At 46.6% G+C, this 19,173-nt stretch overlaps 1 long non-coding RNA gene across 1 annotated transcript in view; it reads right to left on the bottom strand.

Annotated features, from left to right (window-relative positions):
- The window catches only part of LOC145536976 (uncharacterized), a 145,205-nt gene that overhangs the window by 58,830 nt on the left and 67,202 nt on the right, over positions 1-19,173 (bottom strand). The window contains exons 31-38 of the long non-coding RNA XR_014076110.1: positions 16,967-17,277; positions 14,658-14,968; positions 12,349-12,659; positions 10,040-10,350; positions 7,732-8,042; positions 5,423-5,733; positions 3,114-3,424; positions 805-1,115 (exon numbers count right to left, since the gene is read on the bottom strand). This is a non-coding gene — a long non-coding RNA (uncharacterized LOC145536976). The remainder of the gene's footprint in view (positions 1-804; positions 1,116-3,113; positions 3,425-5,422; positions 5,734-7,731; positions 8,043-10,039; positions 10,351-12,348; positions 12,660-14,657; positions 14,969-16,966; positions 17,278-19,173) is intronic.

Here is a 19,173-nt window from a genome sequence, read left to right as displayed (position 1 = left end):
CTCACATCCATGCATGCCTGCCAGAAAAACCATTGCTTTGACCAGACGGACCTTTGTTGGCAAAGAAATGTCTCTGTTTTTTAATATGCTGTCTAGGTTGCTCATAGCTTTACTTCCAAGGAGCAAGCGTCTTTTAATTTCATGGCTGCAGTCACCATCTGCAGTGATTTTGGAGTCCCCCCAAATAAAGTAAAGTACAGCAGTTTGCTTTCCATCTTAAAGCACAGGAAGGAAATAATGCTATCCTCCCTGGCAGGCTGCAGTCCATAGCGTCGCACAGAGTCTGACATGACTCAAGAGACTTAGCACACACCAACCCCAAAGCCAGGTCTTTGCCCCGCTCCCCTGCAAGAACTGAGATAACATCAGCGTCAGGTCAGGACAAAGGTATTGACCCTGGGCTTTAGAGTGAACCTGCAAAGACACAGAAGTTCGCAGCTGGTGGGTGGGTTCAGACAATGTAGGCCTTCCACTACATTTGTGATTTTCATCCACTTGAGCATCTGCAGGCTCCTAGAAAATATTCTGACTCAAACCAGCAAGTCAGTGTATTCCCATTCCTTCCATACAGGTCCTTCTTGCTCCAAGCCATGGTACTTTATTTAGACCTTTGGTCACCCTCAACTTCGTCAATGGCATCACCTATTTAAGGTACTTGGCATTAGGCCAGTCCATTGCACTCTGTCACTCCTGTCACAATGGGCCCAGGCCCTACAAAGGGCAGATTCACAAGACAAGTGCCCCCATTTTCAGTGCTTGGCTCTAAGGCCCACCACAATGTTAGGAAACTGAGGCCCCGCTTACCTCCTTCCTGTGACTGGACTTCCTGGCAGCAGCTGGAGGGCTCCGTGGTCCTGGGCCCTCACTGATCAGACACTAAGCCTAGAACCTGACTGTCCACCGATCCTGCCAGATCACACAGAAAAGGTTGAGGGCCAGGCTTGAGTTCAGGTTCTGTTGTTCCTAAGTTGATCTGACCGGCCTCCACTGCTAGGCCTCGCAAGGAAGAGCAGCTCACAGCTTTGGCCTGATCAAACTGTTTCCGCACGATGGCAGTGCTGTCCCAGAAGAGAGACATCTTGTTTCAACCATTCTTCTGCCTCTGCCCTTTGAACCTGAAAAAGACACCATAAACAGACAGACACCAGGAAATATGGCTGACTTGTATTTGACTCAATTCAGAGAAACCTGGTTATATTTCTACATTTTCTTTTTGGTTTCCATTGGACAAAGGTACCCAACTTTATCACTCATCTTCTGTTTTCCAGATTTCAATTTTTACGTGATCCCTTCTTTTTTTTTTTTTATCTCCAGCATTTTTTCAAACTATCAAACTGTTTGGAGGCATCAAGTGGCAAACCTCTGGCATCCATGCGTAAGACACAAAAGAAATTGACTATACCTAAGGACTTGCCAAATCTAGGCAACAGGCCACATGTTTATTATCTTGTCTCACTCAGATGGTAAAGCATCCGCCTGCAATGCAAGAGACCCAGGTTTGATCCACGGGTCAGGAAGATTCCCTGGAAAAGGTCCTGGCTATGCACTCCAGTATTCTGGCCTGGAGAATTCAATGGACAAGAGGAGCCTGGTGGGTCTAAAGAGTCCGTGGGGTCCAAAGAGTCAGGCACAACTGAGGGAATAACACACACACTTCCCAAATTTGCTGGAGTCTTCATATTCTAGGCTTTGTGTGTTGAGTTGAAGAAGCCATTTGGTGAAGCTCTAGGATGACCCAGATACTTCTCATGACTGAATGCAGACAATGCCCTACTTGTAATCATACACTCTTACATGGCTATCAATTCCAATCAGATGGCACACGTGACTTTGTCTCATACTATCATCATATATAATTGGAAAAAAACAAGTATTTTCCATCTCATAAATGGCCTTAGCTAGAGTGCAGTTCAGTAGCTCAGTCGTGTCCAACTCTTTGCAACCCCACGGACTGCAGCACGCCAGGCTTTCCTTTCCATCACCAACTCCCAGAGCTTGCTCCAACTCATGTCCATGGAGTCAGTGATGCCATCCACCCATCTCATCCTCTGTCATCCCCTTCTCTTCCCACTTTCAGTCTTTCCCGCTATCAAGGTCTTGTCAAGTGAGTCAGTTCTTCGTATCAGACGACCAAAATATAGGAGTTTCAGCTTCAGCATCAGTCCCTCCAATGTATATTCGGGGTAGATTTCCTTTAGGATGGACTGGTTGGATCTCTGTGCAGTCCAAGGGACTCTCAAGAGTCTCCTGCCACACCACAGCTCAAAAGCATCAATGCTTTGATGCTCACCTGTCCTTATATTCCAACTCTCACATCCATGCATGCCTGCCAGAAAAACCATTGCTTTGACCAGACGGACCTTTGTTGGCAAAGAAATGTCTCTGTTTTTTAATATGCTGTCTAGGTTGCTCATAGCTTTACTTCCAAGGAGCAAGCGTCTTTTAATTTCATGGCTGCAGTCACCATCTGCAGTGATTTTGGAGTCCCCCCAAATAAAGTAAAGTACAGCAGTTTGCTTTCCATCTTAAAGCACAGGAAGGAAATAATGCTATCCTCCCTGGCAGGCTGCAGTCCATAGCGTCGCACAGAGTCTGACATGACTCAAGAGACTTAGCACACACCAACCCCAAAGCCAGGTCTTTGCCCCGCTCCCCTGCAAGAACTGAGATAACATCAGCGTCAGGTCAGGACAAAGGTATTGACCCTGGGCTTTAGAGTGAACCTGCAAAGACACAGAAGTTCGCAGCTGGTGGGTGGGTTCAGACAATGTAGGCCTTCCACTACATTTGTGATTTTCATCCACTTGAGCATCTGCAGGCTCCTAGAAAATATTCTGACTCAAACCAGCAAGTCAGTGTATTCCCATTCCTTCCATACAGGTCCTTCTTGCTCCAAGCCATGGTACTTTATTTAGACCTTTGGTCACCCTCAACTTCGTCAATGGCATCACCTATTTAAGGTACTTGGCATTAGGCCAGTCCATTGCACTCTGTCACTCCTGTCACAATGGGCCCAGGCCCTACAAAGGGCAGATTCACAAGACAAGTGCCCCCATTTTCAGTGCTTGGCTCTAAGGCCCACCACAATGTTAGGAAACTGAGGCCCCGCTTACCTCCTTCCTGTGACTGGACTTCCTGGCAGCAGCTGGAGGGCTCCGTGGTCCTGGGCCCTCACTGATCAGACACTAAGCCTAGAACCTGACTGTCCACCGATCCTGCCAGATCACACAGAAAAGGTTGAGGGCCAGGCTTGAGTTCAGGTTCTGTTGTTCCTAAGTTGATCTGACCGGCCTCCACTGCTAGGCCTCGCAAGGAAGAGCAGCTCACAGCTTTGGCCTGATCAAACTGTTTCCGCACGATGGCAGTGCTGTCCCAGAAGAGAGACATCTTGTTTCAACCATTCTTCTGCCTCTGCCCTTTGAACCTGAAAAAGACACCATAAACAGACAGACACCAGGAAATATGGCTGACTTGTATTTGACTCAATTCAGAGAAACCTGGTTATATTTCTACATTTTCTTTTTGGTTTCCATTGGACAAAGGTACCCAACTTTATCACTCATCTTCTGTTTTCCAGATTTCAATTTTTACGTGATCCCTTCTTTTTTTTTTTTTATCTCCAGCATTTTTTCAAACTATCAAACTGTTTGGAGGCATCAAGTGGCAAACCTCTGGCATCCATGCGTAAGACACAAAAGAAATTGACTATACCTAAGGACTTGCCAAATCTAGGCAACAGGCCACATGTTTATTATCTTGTCTCACTCAGATGGTAAAGCATCCGCCTGCAATGCAAGAGACCCAGGTTTGATCCACGGGTCAGGAAGATTCCCTGGAAAAGGTCCTGGCTATGCACTCCAGTATTCTGGCCTGGAGAATTCAATGGACAAGAGGAGCCTGGTGGGTCTAAAGAGTCCGTGGGGTCCAAAGAGTCAGGCACAACTGAGGGAATAACACACACACTTCCCAAATTTGCTGGAGTCTTCATATTCTAGGCTTTGTGTGTTGAGTTGAAGAAGCCATTTGGTGAAGCTCTAGGATGACCCAGATACTTCTCATGACTGAATGCAGACAATGCCCTACTTGTAATCATACACTCTTACACGGCTATCAATTCCAATCAGATGGCACACGTGACTTTGTCTCATACTATCATCATATATAATTGGAAAAAAACAAGTATTTTCCATCTCATAAATGGCCTTAGCTAGAGTGCAGTTCAGTAGCTCAGTCGTGTCCAACTCTTTGCAACCCCACGGACTGCAGCACGCCAGGCTTTCCTTTCCATCACCAACTCCCAGAGCTTGCTCCAACTCATGTCCATGGAGTCAGTGATGCCATCCACCCATCTCATCCTCTGTCATCCCCTTCTCTTCCCACTTTCAGTCTTTCCCGCTATCAAGGTCTTGTCAAGTGAGTCAGTTCTTCGTATCAGACGACCAAAATATAGGAGTTTCAGCTTCAGCATCAGTCCCTCCAATGTATATTCGGGGTAGATTTCCTTTAGGATGGACTGGTTGGATCTCTGTGCAGTCCAAGGGACTCTCAAGAGTCTCCTGCCACACCACAGCTCAAAAGCATCAATGCTTTGATGCTCACCTGTCCTTATATTCCAACTCTCACATCCATGCATGCCTGCCAGAAAAACCATTGCTTTGACCAGACGGACCTTTGTTGGCAAAGAAATGTCTCTGTTTTTTAATATGCTGTCTAGGTTGCTCATAGCTTTACTTCCAAGGAGCAAGCGTCTTTTAATTTCATGGCTGCAGTCACCATCTGCAGTGATTTTGGAGTCCCCCCAAATAAAGTAAAGTACAGCAGTTTGCTTTCCATCTTAAAGCACAGGAAGGAAATAATGCTATCCTCCCTGGCAGGCTGCAGTCCATAGCGTCGCACAGAGTCTGACATGACTCAAGAGACTTAGCACACACCAACCCCAAAGCCAGGTCTTTGCCCCGCTCCCCTGCAAGAACTGAGATAACATCAGCGTCAGGTCAGGACAAAGGTATTGACCCTGGGCTTTAGAGTGAACCTGCAAAGACACAGAAGTTCGCAGCTGGTGGGTGGGTTCAGACAATGTAGGCCTTCCACTACATTTGTGATTTTCATCCACTTGAGCATCTGCAGGCTCCTAGAAAATATTCTGACTCAAACCAGCAAGTCAGTGTATTCCCATTCCTTCCATACAGGTCCTTCTTGCTCCAAGCCATGGTACTTTATTTAGACTTTTGGTCACCCTCAACTTCGTCAATGGCATCACCTATTTAAGGTACTTGGCATTAGGCCAGTCCATTGCACTCTGTCACTCCTGTCACAATGGGCCCAGGCCCTACAAAGGGCAGATTCACAAGACAAGTGCCCCCATTTTCAGTGCTTGGCTCTAAGGCCCACCACAATGTTAGGAAACTGAGGCCCCGCTTACCTCCTTCCTGTGACTGGACTTCCTGGCAGCAGCTGGAGGGCTCCGTGGTCCTGGGCCCTCACTGATCAGACACTAAGCCTAGAACCTGACTGTCCACCGATCCTGCCAGATCACACAGAAAAGGTTGAGGGCCAGGCTTGAGTTCAGGTTCTGTTGTTCCTAAGTTGATCTGACCGGCCTCCACTGCTAGGCCTCGCAAGGAAGAGCAGCTCACAGCTTTGGCCTGATCAAACCGTTTCCGCACGATGGCAGTGCTGTCCCAGAAGAGAGACATCTTGTTTCAACCATTCTTCTGCCTCTGCCCTTTGAACCTGAAAAAGACACCATAAACAGACAGACACCAGGAAATATGGCTGACTTGTATTTGACTCAATTCAGAGAAACCTGGTTATATTTCTACATTTTCTTTTTGGTTTCCATTGGACAAAGGTACCCAACTTTATCACTCATCTTCTGTTTTCCAGATTTCAATTTTTACGTGATCCCTTCTTTTTTTTTTTTTATCTCCAGCATTTTTTCAAACTATCAAACTGTTTGGAGGCATCAAGTGGCAAACCTCTGGCATCCATGCGTAAGACACAAAAGAAATTGACTATACCTAAGGACTTGCCAAATCTAGGCAACAGGCCACATGTTTATTATCTTGTCTCACTCAGATGGTAAAGCATCCGCCTGCAATGCAAGAGACCCAGGTTTGATCCACGGGTCAGGAAGATTCCCTGGAAAAGGTCCTGGCTATGCACTCCAGTATTCTGGCCTGGAGAATTCAATGGACAAGAGGAGCCTGGTGGGTCTAAAGAGTCCGTGGGGTCCAAAGAGTCAGGCACAACTGAGGGAATAACACACACACTTCCCAAATTTGCTGGAGTCTTCATATTCTAGGCTTTGTGTGTTGAGTTGAAGAAGCCATTTGGTGAAGCTCTAGGATGACCCAGATACTTCTCATGACTGAATGCAGACAATGCCCTACTTGTAATCATACACTCTTACATGGCTATCAATTCCAATCAGATGGCACACGTGACTTTGTCTCATACTATCATCATATATAATTGGAAAAAAACAAGTATTTTCCATCTCATAAATGGCCTTAGCTAGAGTGCAGTTCAGTAGCTCAGTCGTGTCCAACTCTTTGCAACCCCACGGACTGCAGCACGCCAGGCTTTCCTTTCCATCACCAACTCCCAGAGCTTGCTCCAACTCATGTCCATGGAGTCAGTGATGCCATCCACCCATCTCATCCTCTGTCATCCCCTTCTCTTCCCACTTTCAGTCTTTCCCGCTATCAAGGTCTTGTCAAGTGAGTCAGTTCTTCGTATCAGACGACCAAAATATAGGAGTTTCAGCTTCAGCATCAGTCCCTCCAATGTATATTCGGGGTAGATTTCCTTTAGGATGGACTGGTTGGATCTCTGTGCAGTCCAAGGGACTCTCAAGAGTCTCCTGCCACACCACAGCTCAAAAGCATCAATGCTTTGATGCTCACCTGTCCTTATATTCCAACTCTCACATCCATGCATGCCTGCCAGAAAAACCATTGCTTTGACCAGACGGACCTTTGTTGGCAAAGAAATGTCTCTGTTTTTTAATATGCTGTCTAGGTTGCTCATAGCTTTACTTCCAAGGAGCAAGCGTCTTTTAATTTCATGGCTGCAGTCACCATCTGCAGTGATTTTGGAGTCCCCCCAAATAAAGTAAAGTACAGCAGTTTGCTTTCCATCTTAAAGCACAGGAAGGAAATAATGCTATCCTCCCTGGCAGGCTGCAGTCCATAGCGTCGCACAGAGTCTGACATGACTCTAGAGACTTAGCACACACCAACCCCAAAGCCAGGTCTTTGCCCCGCTCCCCTGCAAGAACTGAGATAACATCAGCGTCAGGTCAGGACAAAGGTATTGACCCTGGGCTTTAGAGTGAACCTGCAAAGACACAGAAGTTCGCAGCTGGTGGGTGGGTTCAGACAATGTAGGCCTTCCACTACATTTGTGATTTTCATCCACTTGAGCATCTGCAGGCTCCTAGAAAATATTCTGACTCAAACCAGCAAGTCAGTGTATTCCCATTCCTTCCATACAGGTCCTTCTTGCTCCAAGCCATGGTACTTTATTTAGACTTTTGGTCACCCTCAACTTCGTCAATGGCATCACCTATTTAAGGTACTTGGCATTAGGCCAGTCCATTGCACTCTGTCACTCCTGTCACAATGGGCCCAGGCCCTACAAAGGGCAGATTCACAAGACAAGTGCCCCCATTTTCAGTGCTTGGCTCTAAGGCCCACCACAATGTTAGGAAACTGAGGCCCCGCTTACCTCCTTCCTGTGACTGGACTTCCTGGCAGCAGCTGGAGGGCTCCGTGGTCCTGGGCCCTCACTGATCAGACACTAAGCCTAGAACCTGACTGTCCACCGATCCTGCCAGATCACACAGAAAAGGTTGAGGGCCAGGCTTGAGTTCAGGTTCTGTTGTTCCTAAGTTGATCTGACCGGCCTCCACTGCTAGGCCTCGCAAGGAAGAGCAGCTCACAGCTTTGGCCTGATCAAACCGTTTCCGCACGATGGCAGTGCTGTCCCAGAAGAGAGACATCTTGTTTCAACCATTCTTCTGCCTCTGCCCTTTGAACCTGAAAAAGACACCATAAACAGACAGACACCAGGAAATATGGCTGACTTGTATTTGACTCAATTCAGAGAAACCTGGTTATATTTCTACATTTTCTTTTTGGTTTCCATTGGACAAAGGTACCCAACTTTATCACTCATCTTCTGTTTTCCAGATTTCAATTTTTACGTGATCCCTTCTTTTTTTTTTTTTATCTCCAGCATTTTTTCAAACTATCAAACTGTTTGGAGGCATCAAGTGGCAAACCTCTGGCATCCATGCGTAAGACACAAAAGAAATTGACTATACCTAAGGACTTGCCAAATCTAGGCAACAGGCCACATGTTTATTATCTTGTCTCACTCAGATGGTAAAGCATCCGCCTGCAATGCAAGAGACCCAGGTTTGATCCACGGGTCAGGAAGATTCCCTGGAAAAGGTCCTGGCTATGCACTCCAGTATTCCGGCCTGGAGAATTCAATGGACAAGAGGAGCCTGGTGGGTCTAAAGAGTCCGTGGGGTCCAAAGAGTCAGGCACAACTGAGGGAATAACACACACACTTCCCAAATTTGCTGGAGTCTTCATATTCTAGGCTTTGTGTGTTGAGTTGAAGAAGCCATTTGGTGAAGCTCTAGGATGACCCAGATACTTCTCATGACTGAATGCAGACAATGCCCTACTTGTAATCATACACTCTTACACGGCTATCAATTCCAATCAGATGGCACACGTGACTTTGTCTCATACTATCATCATATATAATTGGAAAAAAACAAGTATTTTCCATCTCATAAATGGCCTTAGCTAGAGTGCAGTTCAGTAGCTCAGTCGTGTCCAACTCTTTGCAACCCCACGGACTGCAGCACGCCAGGCTTTCCTTTCCATCACCAACTCCCAGAGCTTGCTCCAACTAATGCCATGGAGTCAGTGATGCCATCCACCCATCTCATCCTCTGTCATCCCCTTCTCTTCCCACTTTCAGTCTTTCCCGCTATCAAGGTCTTGTCAAGTGAGTCAGTTCTTCGTATCAGACGACCAAAATATAGGAGTTTCAGCTTCAGCATCAGTCCCTCCAATGTATATTCGGGGTAGATTTCCTTTAGGATGGACTGGTTGGATCTCTGTGCAGTCCAAGGGACTCTCAAGAGTCTCCTGCCACACCACAGCTCAAAAGCATCAATGCTTTGATGCTCACCTGTCCTTATATTCCAACTCTCACATCCATGCATGCCTGCCAGAAAAACCATTGCTTTGACCAGACGGACCTTTGTTGGCAAAGAAATGTCTCTGTTTTTTAATATGCTGTCTAGGTTGCTCATAGCTTTACTTCCAAGGAGCAAGCGTCTTTTAATTTCATGGCTGCAGTCACCATCTGCAGTGATTTTGGAGTCCCCCCAAATAAAGTAAAGTACAGCAGTTTGCTTTCCATCTTAAAGCACAGGAAGGAAATAATGCTATCCTCCCTGGCAGGCTGCAGTCCATAGCGTCGCACAGAGTCTGACATGACTCAAGAGACTTAGCACACACCAACCCCAAAGCCAGGTCTTTGCCCCGCTCCCCTGCAAGAACTGAGATAACATCAGCGTCAGGTCAGGACAAAGGTATTGACCCTGGGCTTTAGAGTGAACCTGCAAAGACACAGAAGTTCGCAGCTGGTGGGTGGGTTCAGACAATGTAGGCCTTCCACTACATTTGTGATTTTCATCCACTTGAGCATCTGCAGGCTCCTAGAAAATATTCTGACTCAAACCAGCAAGTCAGTGTATTCCCATTCCTTCCATACAGGTCCTTCTTGCTCCAAGCCATGGTACTTTATTTAGACCTTTGGTCACCCTCAACTTCGTCAATGGCATCACCTATTTAAGGTACTTGGCATTAGGCCAGTCCATTGCACTCTGTCACTCCTGTCACAATGGGCCCAGGCCCTACAAAGGGCAGATTCACAAGACAAGTGCCCCCATTTTCAGTGCTTGGCTCTAAGGCCCACCACAATGTTAGGAAACTGAGGCCCCGCTTACCTCCTTCCTGTGACTGGACTTCCTGGCAGCAGCTGGAGGGCTCCGTGGTCCTGGGCCCTCACTGATCAGACACTAAGCCTAGAACCTGACTGTCCACCGATCCTGCCAGATCACACAGAAAAGGTTGAGGGCCAGGCTTGAGTTCAGGTTCTGTTGTTCCTAAGTTGATCTGACCGGCCTCCACTGCTAGGCCTCGCAAGGAAGAGCAGCTCACAGCTTTGGCCTGATCAAACTGTTTCCGCACGATGGCAGTGCTGTCCCAGAAGAGAGACATCTTGTTTCAACCATTCTTCTGCCTCTGCCCTTTGAACCTGAAAAAGACACCATAAACAGACAGACACCAGGAAATATGGCTGACTTGTATTTGACTCAATTCAGAGAAACCTGGTTATATTTCTACATTTTCTTTTTGGTTTCCATTGGACAAAGGTACCCAACTTTATCACTCATCTTCTGTTTTCCAGATTTCAATTTTTACGTGATCCCTTCTTTTTTTTTTTTTATCTCCAGCATTTTTTCAAACTATCAAACTGTTTGGAGGCATCAAGTGGCAAACCTCTGGCATCCATGCGTAAGACACAAAAGAAATTGACTATACCTAAGGACTTGCCAAATCTAGGCAACAGGCCACATGTTTATTATCTTGTCTCACTCAGATGGTAAAGCATCCGCCTGCAATGCAAGAGACCCAGGTTTGATCCACGGGTCAGGAAGATTCCCTGGAAAAGGTCCTGGCTATGCACTCCAGTATTCTGGCCTGGAGAATTCAATGGACAAGAGGAGCCTGGTGGGTCTAAAGAGTCCGTGGGGTCCAAAGAGTCAGGCACAACTGAGGGAATAACACACACACTTCCCAAATTTGCTGGAGTCTTCATATTCTAGGCTTTGTGTGTTGAGTTGAAGAAGCCATTTGGTGAAGCTCTAGGATGACCCAGATACTTCTCATGACTGAATGCAGACAATGCCCTACTTGTAATCATACACTCTTACATGGCTATCAATTCCAATCAGATGGCACACGTGACTTTGTCTCATACTATCATCATATATAATTGGAAAAAAACAAGTATTTTCCATCTCATAAATGGCCTTAGCTAGAGTGCAGTTCAGTAGCTCAGTCGTGTCCAACTCTTTGCAACCCCACGGACTGCAGCACGCCAGGCTTTCCTTTCCATCACCAACTCCCAGAGCTTGCTCCAACTCATGTCCATGGAGTCAGTGATGCCATCCACCCATCTCATCCTCTGTCATCCCCTTCTCTTCCCACTTTCAGTCTTTCCCGCTATCAAGGTCTTGTCAAGTGAGTCAGTTCTTCGTATCAGACGACCAAAATATAGGAGTTTCAGCTTCAGCATCAGTCCCTCCAATGTATATTCGGGGTAGATTTCCTTTAGGATGGACTGGTTGGATCTCTGTGCAGTCCAAGGGACTCTCAAGAGTCTCCTGCCACACCACAGCTCAAAAGCATCAATGCTTTGATGCTCACCTGTCCTTATATTCCAACTCTCACATCCATGCATGCCTGCCAGAAAAACCATTGCTTTGACCAGACGGACCTTTGTTGGCAAAGAAATGTCTCTGTTTTTTAATATGCTGTCTAGGTTGCTCATAGCTTTACTTCCAAGGAGCAAGCGTCTTTTAATTTCATGGCTGCAGTCACCATCTGCAGTGATTTTGGAGTCCCCCCAAATAAAGTAAAGTACAGCAGTTTGCTTTCCATCTTAAAGCACAGGAAGGAAATAATGCTATCCTCCCTGGCAGGCTGCAGTCCATAGCATCGCACAGAGTCTGACATGACTCAAGAGACTTAGCACACACCAACCCCAAAGCCAGGTCTTTGCCCCGCTCCCCTGCAAGAACTGAGATAACATCAGCGTCAGGTCAGGACAAAGGTATTGACCCTGGGCTTTAGAGTGAACCTGCAAAGACACAGAAGTTCGCAGCTGGTGGGTGGGTTCAGACAATGTAGGCCTTCCACTACATTTGTGATTTTCATCCACTTGAGCATCTGCAGGCTCCTAGAAAATATTCTGACTCAAACCAGCAAGTCAGTGTATTCCCATTCCTTCCATACAGGTCCTTCTTGCTCCAAGCCATGGTACTTTATTTAGACCTTTGGTCACCCTCAACTTCGTCAATGGCATCACCTATTTAAGGTACTTGGCATTAGGCCAGTCCATTGCACTCTGTCACTCCTGTCACAATGGGCCCAGGCCCTACAAAGGGCAGATTCACAAGACAAGTGCCCCCATTTTCAGTGCTTGGCTCTAAGGCCCACCACAATGTTAGGAAACTGAGGCCCCGCTTACCTCCTTCCTGTGACTGGACTTCCTGGCAGCAGCTGGAGGGCTCCGTGGTCCTGGGCCCTCACTGATCAGACACTAAGCCTAGAACCTGACTGTCCACCGATCCTGCCAGATCACACAGAAAAGGTTGAGGGCCAGGCTTGAGTTCAGGTTCTGTTGTTCCTAAGTTGATCTGACCGGCCTCCACTGCTAGGCCTCGCAAGGAAGAGCAGCTCACAGCTTTGGCCTGATCAAACTGTTTCCGCACGATGGCAGTGCTGTCCCAGAAGAGAGACATCTTGTTTCAACCATTCTTCTGCCTCTGCCCTTTGAACCTGAAAAAGACACCATAAACAGACAGACACCAGGAAATATGGCTGACTTGTATTTGACTCAATTCAGATAAACCTGGTTATATTTCTACATTTTCTTTTTGGTTTCCATTGGACAAAGGTACCCAACTTTATCACTCATCTTCTGTTTTCCAGATTTCAATTTTTACGTGATCCCTTCTTTTTTTTTTTTTATCTCCAGCATTTTTTCAAACTATCAAACTGTTTGGAGGCATCAAGTGGCAAACCTCTGGCATCCATGCGTAAGACACAAAAGAAATTGACTATACCTAAGGACTTGCCAAATCTAGGCAACAGGCCACATGTTTATTATCTTGTCTCACTCAGATGGTAAAGCATCCGCCTGCAATGCAAGAGACCCAGGTTTGATCCACGGGTCAGGAAGATTCCCTGGAAAAGGTCCTGGCTATGCACTCCAGTATTCTGGCCTGGAGAATTCAATGGACAAGAGGAGCCTGGTGGGTCTAAAGAGTCCGTGGGGTCCAAAGAGTCAGGCACAACTGAGGGAATAACACACACACTTCCCAAATTTGCTGGAGTCTTCATATTCTAGGCTTTGTGTGTTGAGTTGAAGAAGCCATTTGGTGAAGCTCTAGGATGACCCAGATACTTCTCATGACTGAATGCAGACAATGCCCTACTTGTAATCATACACTCTTACACGGCTATCAATTCCAATCAGATGGCACACGTGACTTTGTCTCATACTATCATCATATATAATTGGAAAAAAACAAGTATTTTCCATCTCATAAATGGCCTTAGCTAGAGTGCAGTTCAGTAGCTCAGTCGTGTCCAACTCTTTGCAACCCCACGGACTGCAGCACGCCAGGCTTTCCTTTCCATCACCAACTCCCAGAGCTTGCTCCAACTCATGTCCATGGAGTCAGTGATGCCATCCACCCATCTCATCCTCTGTCATCCCCTTCTCTTCCCACTTTCAGTCTTTCCCGCTATCAAGGTCTTGTCAAGTGAGTCAGTTCTTCGTATCAGACGACCAAAATATAGGAGTTTCAGCTTCAGCATCAGTCCCTCCAATGTATATTCGGGGTAGATTTCCTTTAGGATGGACTGGTTGGATCTCTGTGCAGTCCAAGGGACTCTCAAGAGTCTCCTGCCACACCACAGCTCAAAAGCATCAATGCTTTGATGCTCACCTGTCCTTATATTCCAACTCTCACATCCATGCATGCCTGCCAGAAAAACCATTGCTTTGACCAGACGGACCTTTGTTGGCAAAGAAATGTCTCTGTTTTTTAATATGCTGTCTAGGTTGCTCATAGCTTTACTTCCAAGGAGCAAGCGTCTTTTAATTTCATGGCTGCAGTCACCATCTGCAGTGATTTTGGAGTCCCCCCAAATAAAGTAAAGTACAGCAGTTTGCTTTCCATCTTAAAGCACAGGAAGGAAATAATGCTATCCTCCCTGGCAGGCTGCAGTCCATAGCGTCGCACAGAGTCTGACATGACTCAAGAGACTTAGCACACACCAACCCCAAAGCCAGGTCTTTGCCCCGCTCCCCTGCAAGAACTGAGATAACATCAGCGTCAGGTCAGGACAAAGGTATTGACCCTGGGCTTTAGAGTGAACCTGCAAAGACACAGAAGTTCGCAGCTGGTGGGTGGGTTCAGACAATGTAGGCCTTCCACTACATTTGTGATTTTCATCCACTTGAGCATCTGCAGGCTCCTAGAAAATATTCTGACTCAAACCAGCAAGTCAGTGTATTCCCATTCCTTCCATACAGGTCCTTCTTGCTCCAAGCCATGGTACTTTATTTAGACCTTTGGTCACCCTCAACTTCGTCAATGGCATCACCTATTTAAGGTACTTGGCATTAGGCCAGTCCATTGCACTCTGTCACTCCTGTCACAATGGGCCCAGGCCCTACAAAGGGCAGATTCACAAGACAAGTGCCCCCATTTTCAGTGCTTGGCTCTAAGGCCCACCACAATGTTAGGAAACTGAGGCCCCGCTTACCTCCTTCCTGTGACTGGACTTCCTGGCAGCAGCTGGAGGGCTCCGTGGTCCTGGGCCCTCACTGATCAGACACTAAGCCTAGAACCTGACTGTCCACCGATCCTGCCAGATCACACAGAAAAGGTTGAGGGCCAGGCTTGAGTTCAGGTTCTGTTGTTCCTAAGTTGATCTGACCGGCCTCCACTGCTAGGCCTCGCAAGGAAGAGCAGCTCACAGCTTTGGCCTGATCAAACTGTTTCCGCACGATGGCAGTGCTGTCCCAGAAGAGAGACATCTTGTTTCAACCATTCTTCTGCCTCTGCCCTTTGAACCTGAAAAAGACACCATAAACAGACAGACACCAGGAAATATGGCTGACTTGTATTTGACTCAATTCAGAGAAACCTGGTTATATTTCTACATTTTCTTTTTGGTTTCCATTGGACAAAGGTACCCAACTTTATCACTCATCTTCTGTTTTCCAGATTTCAATTTTTACGTGATCCCTTCTTTTTTTTTTTTTATCTCCAGCATTTTTTCAAACTATCAAACTGTTTGGAGGCATCAAGTGGCAAACCTCTGGCATCCATGCGTAAGACACAAAAGAAATTGACTATACCTAAGGACTTGCCAAATCTAGGCAACAGGCCACATGTTTATTATCTTGTCTCACTCAGATGGTAAAGCATCCGCCTGCAATGCAAGAGACCCAGGTTTGATCCACGGGTCAGGAAGATTCCCTGGAAAAGGTCCTGGCTATGCACTCCAGTATTCTGGCCTGGAGAATTCAATGGACAAGAGGAGCCTGGTGGGTCTAAAGAGTCCGTGGGGTCCAAAGAGTCAGGCACAACTGAGGGAATAACACACACACTTCCCAAATTTGCTGGAGTCTTCATATTCTAGGCTTTGTGTGTTGAGTTGAAGAAGCCATTTGGTGAAGCTCTAGGATGACCCAGATACTTCTCATGACTGAATGCAGACAATGCCCTACTTGTAATCATACACTCTTACACGGCTATCAATTCCAATCAGATGGCACACGTGACTTTGTCTCATACTATCATCATATATAATTGGAAAAAAACAAGTATTTTCCATCTCATAAATGGCCTTAGCTAGAGTGCAGTTCAGTAGCTCAGTCGTGTCCAACTCTTTGCAACCCCACGGACTGCAGCACGCCAGGCTTTCCTTTCCATCACCAACTCCCAGAGCTTGCTCCAACTCATGTCCATGGAGTCAGTGATGCCATCCACCCATCTCATCCTCTGTCATCCCCTTCTCTTCCCACTTTCAGTCTTTCCCGCTATCAAGGTCTTGTCAAGTGAGTCAGTTCTTCGTATCAGACGACCAAAATATAGGAGTTTCAGCTTCAGCATCAGTCCCTCCAATGTATATTCGGGGTAGATTTCCTTTAGGATGGACTGGTTGGATCTCTGTGCAGTCCAAGGGACTCTCAAGAGTCTCCTGCCACACCACAGCTCAAAAGCATCAATGCTTTGATGCTCACCTGTCCTTATATTCCAACTCTCACATCCATGCATGCCTGCCAGAAAAACCATTGCTTTGACCAGACGGACCTTTGTTGGCAAAGAAATGTCTCTGTTTTTTAATATGCTGTCTAGGTTGCTCATAGCTTTACTTCCAAGGAGCAAGCGTCTTTTAATTTCATGGCTGCAGTCACCATCTGCAGTGATTTTGGAGTCCCCCCAAATAAAGTAAAGTACAGCAGTTTGCTTTCCATCTTAAAGCACAGGAAGGAAATAATGCTATCCTCCCTGGCAGGCTGCAGTCCATAGCGTCGCACAGAGTCTGACATGACTCAAGAGACTTAGCACACACCAACCCCAAAGCCAGGTCTTTGCCCCGCTCCCCTGCAAGAACTGAGATAACATCAGCGTCAGGTCAGGACAAAGGTATTGACCCTGGGCTTTAGAGTGAACCTGCAAAGACACAGAAGTTCGCAGCTGGTGGGTGGGTTCAGACAATGTAGGCCTTCCACTACATTTGTGATTTTCATCCACTTGAGCATCTGCAGGCTCCTAGAAAATATTCTGACTCAAACCAGCAAGTCAGTGTATTCCCATTCCTTCCATACAGGTCCTTCTTGCTCCAAGCCATGGTACTTTATTTAGACTTTTGGTCACCCTCAACTTCGTCAATGGCATCACCTATTTAAGGTACTTGGCATTAGGCCAGTCCATTGCACTCTGTCACTCCTGTCACAATGGGCCCAGGCCCTACAAAGGGCAGATTCACAAGACAAGTGCCCCCATTTTCAGTGCTTGGCTCTAAGGCCCACCACAATGTTAGGAAACTGAGGCCCCGCTTACCTCCTTCCTGTGACTGGACTTCCTGGCAGCAGCTGGAGGGCTCCGTGGTCCTGGGCCCTCACTGATCAGACACTAAGCCTAGAACCTGACTGTCCACCGATCCTGCCAGATCACACAGAAAAGGTTGAGGGCCAGGCTTGAGTTCAGGTTCTGTTGTTCCTAAGTTGATCTGACCGGCCTCCACTGCTAGGCCTCGCAAGGAAGAGCAGCTCACAGCTTTGGCCTGATCAAACTGTTTCCGCACGATGGCAGTGCTGTCCCAGAAGAGAGACATCTTGTTTCAACCATTCTTCTGCCTCTGCCCTTTGAACCTGAAAAAGACACCATAAACAGACAGACACCAGGAAATATGGCTGACTTGTATTTGACTCAATTCAGAGAAACCTGGTTATATTTCTACATTTTCTTTTTGGTTTCCATTGGACAAAGGTACCCAACTTTATCACTCATCTTCTGTTTTCCAGATTTCAATTTTTACGTGATCCCTTCTTTTTTTTTTTTTTATCTCCAGCATTTTTTCAAACTATCAAACTGTTTGGAGGCATCAAGTGGCAAACCTCTGGCATCCATGCGTAAGACACAAAAGAAATTGACTATACCTAAGGACTTGCCAAATCTAGGCAACAGGCCACATGTTTATTATCTTGTCTCACTCAGATGGTAAAGCATCCGCCTGCAATGCAAGAGACCCAGGTTTGATCCACGGGTCAGGAAGATTCCCTGGAAAAGGTCCTGGCTATGCACTCCAGTATTCTGGCCTGGAGAATTCAATGGACAAGAGGAGCCTGGTGGGTCTAAAGAGTCCGTGGGGTCCAAAGAGTCAGGCACAACTGAGGGAATAACACACACACTTCCCAAATTTGCTGGAGTCTTCATATTCTAGGCTTTGTGTGTTGAGTTGAAGAAGCCATTTGGTGAAGCTCTAGGATGACCCAGATACTTCTCATGACTGAATGCAGACAATGCCCTACTTGTAATCATACACTCTTACATGGCTATCAATTCCAATCAGATGGCACACGTGACTTTGTCTCATACTATCATCATATATAATTGGAAAAAAACAAGTATTTTCCATCTCATAAATGGCCTTAGCTAGAGTGCAGCTCAGTAGCTCAGTCGTGTCCAACTCTTTGCAACCCCACGGACTGCAGCACGCCAGGCTTTCCTTTCCATCACCAACTCCCAGAGCTTGCTCCAACTCATGTCCATGGAGTCAGTGATGCCATCCACCCATCTCATCCTCTGTCATCCCCTTCTCTTCCCACTTTCAGTCTTTCCCGCTATCAAGGTCTTGTCAAATGAGTCAGTTCTTCGTATCAGACGACCAAAATATAGGAGTTTCAGCTTCAGCATCAGTCCCTCCAATGTATATTCGGGGTAGATTTCCTTTAGGATGGACTGGTTGGATCTCTGTGCAGTCCAAGGGACTCTCAAGAGTCTCCTGCCACACCACAGCTCAAAAGCATCAATGCTTTGATGCTCACCTGTCCTTATATTCCAACTCTCACATCCATGCATGCCTGCCAGAAAAACCATTGCTTTGACCAGACGGACCTTTGTTGGCAAAGAAATGTCTCTGTTTTTTAATATGCTGTCTAGGGTGCTCATAGCTTTACTTCCAAGGAGCAAGCGTCTTTTAATTTCATGGCTGCAGTCACCATCTGCAGTGATTTTGGAGTCCCCCCAAATAAAGTAAAGTACAGCAGTTTGCTTTCCATCTTAAAGCACAGGAAGGAAATAATGCTATCCTCCCTGGCAGGCTGCAGTCCATAGCGTCGCACAGAGTCTGACATGACTCAAGAGACTTAGCACACACCAACCCCAAAGCCAGGTCTTTGCCCCGCTCCCCTGCAAGAACTGAGATAACATCAGCGTCAGGTCAGGACAAAGGTATTGACCCTGGGCTTTAGAGTGAACCTGCAAAGACACAGAAGTTCGCAGCTGGTGGGTGGGTTCAGACAATGTAGGCCTTCCACTACATTTGTGATTTTCATCCACTTGAGCATCTGCAGGCTCCTAGAAAATATTCTGACTCAAACCAGCAAGTCAGTGTATTCCCATTCCTTCCATACAGGTCCTTCTTGCTCCAAGCCATGGTACTTTATTTAGACTTTTGGTCACCCTCAACTTCGTCAATGGCATCACCTATTTAAGGTACTTGGCATTAGGCCAGTCCATTGCACTCTGTCACTCCTGTCACAATG

Source organism: Giraffa tippelskirchi, chromosome X (assembly GCF_054371585.1).
Source record: "Giraffa tippelskirchi isolate mGirTip1 chromosome X, T2T-mGirTip1v1.2.pri, whole genome shotgun sequence".
In the NCBI taxonomy this organism is placed as follows: Eukaryota; Metazoa; Chordata; class Mammalia; order Artiodactyla; family Giraffidae; genus Giraffa; species Giraffa tippelskirchi.
Note: the sequence above shows the minus strand (reverse complement) of the source record. Positions and strands in the feature narration are given on the sequence as shown.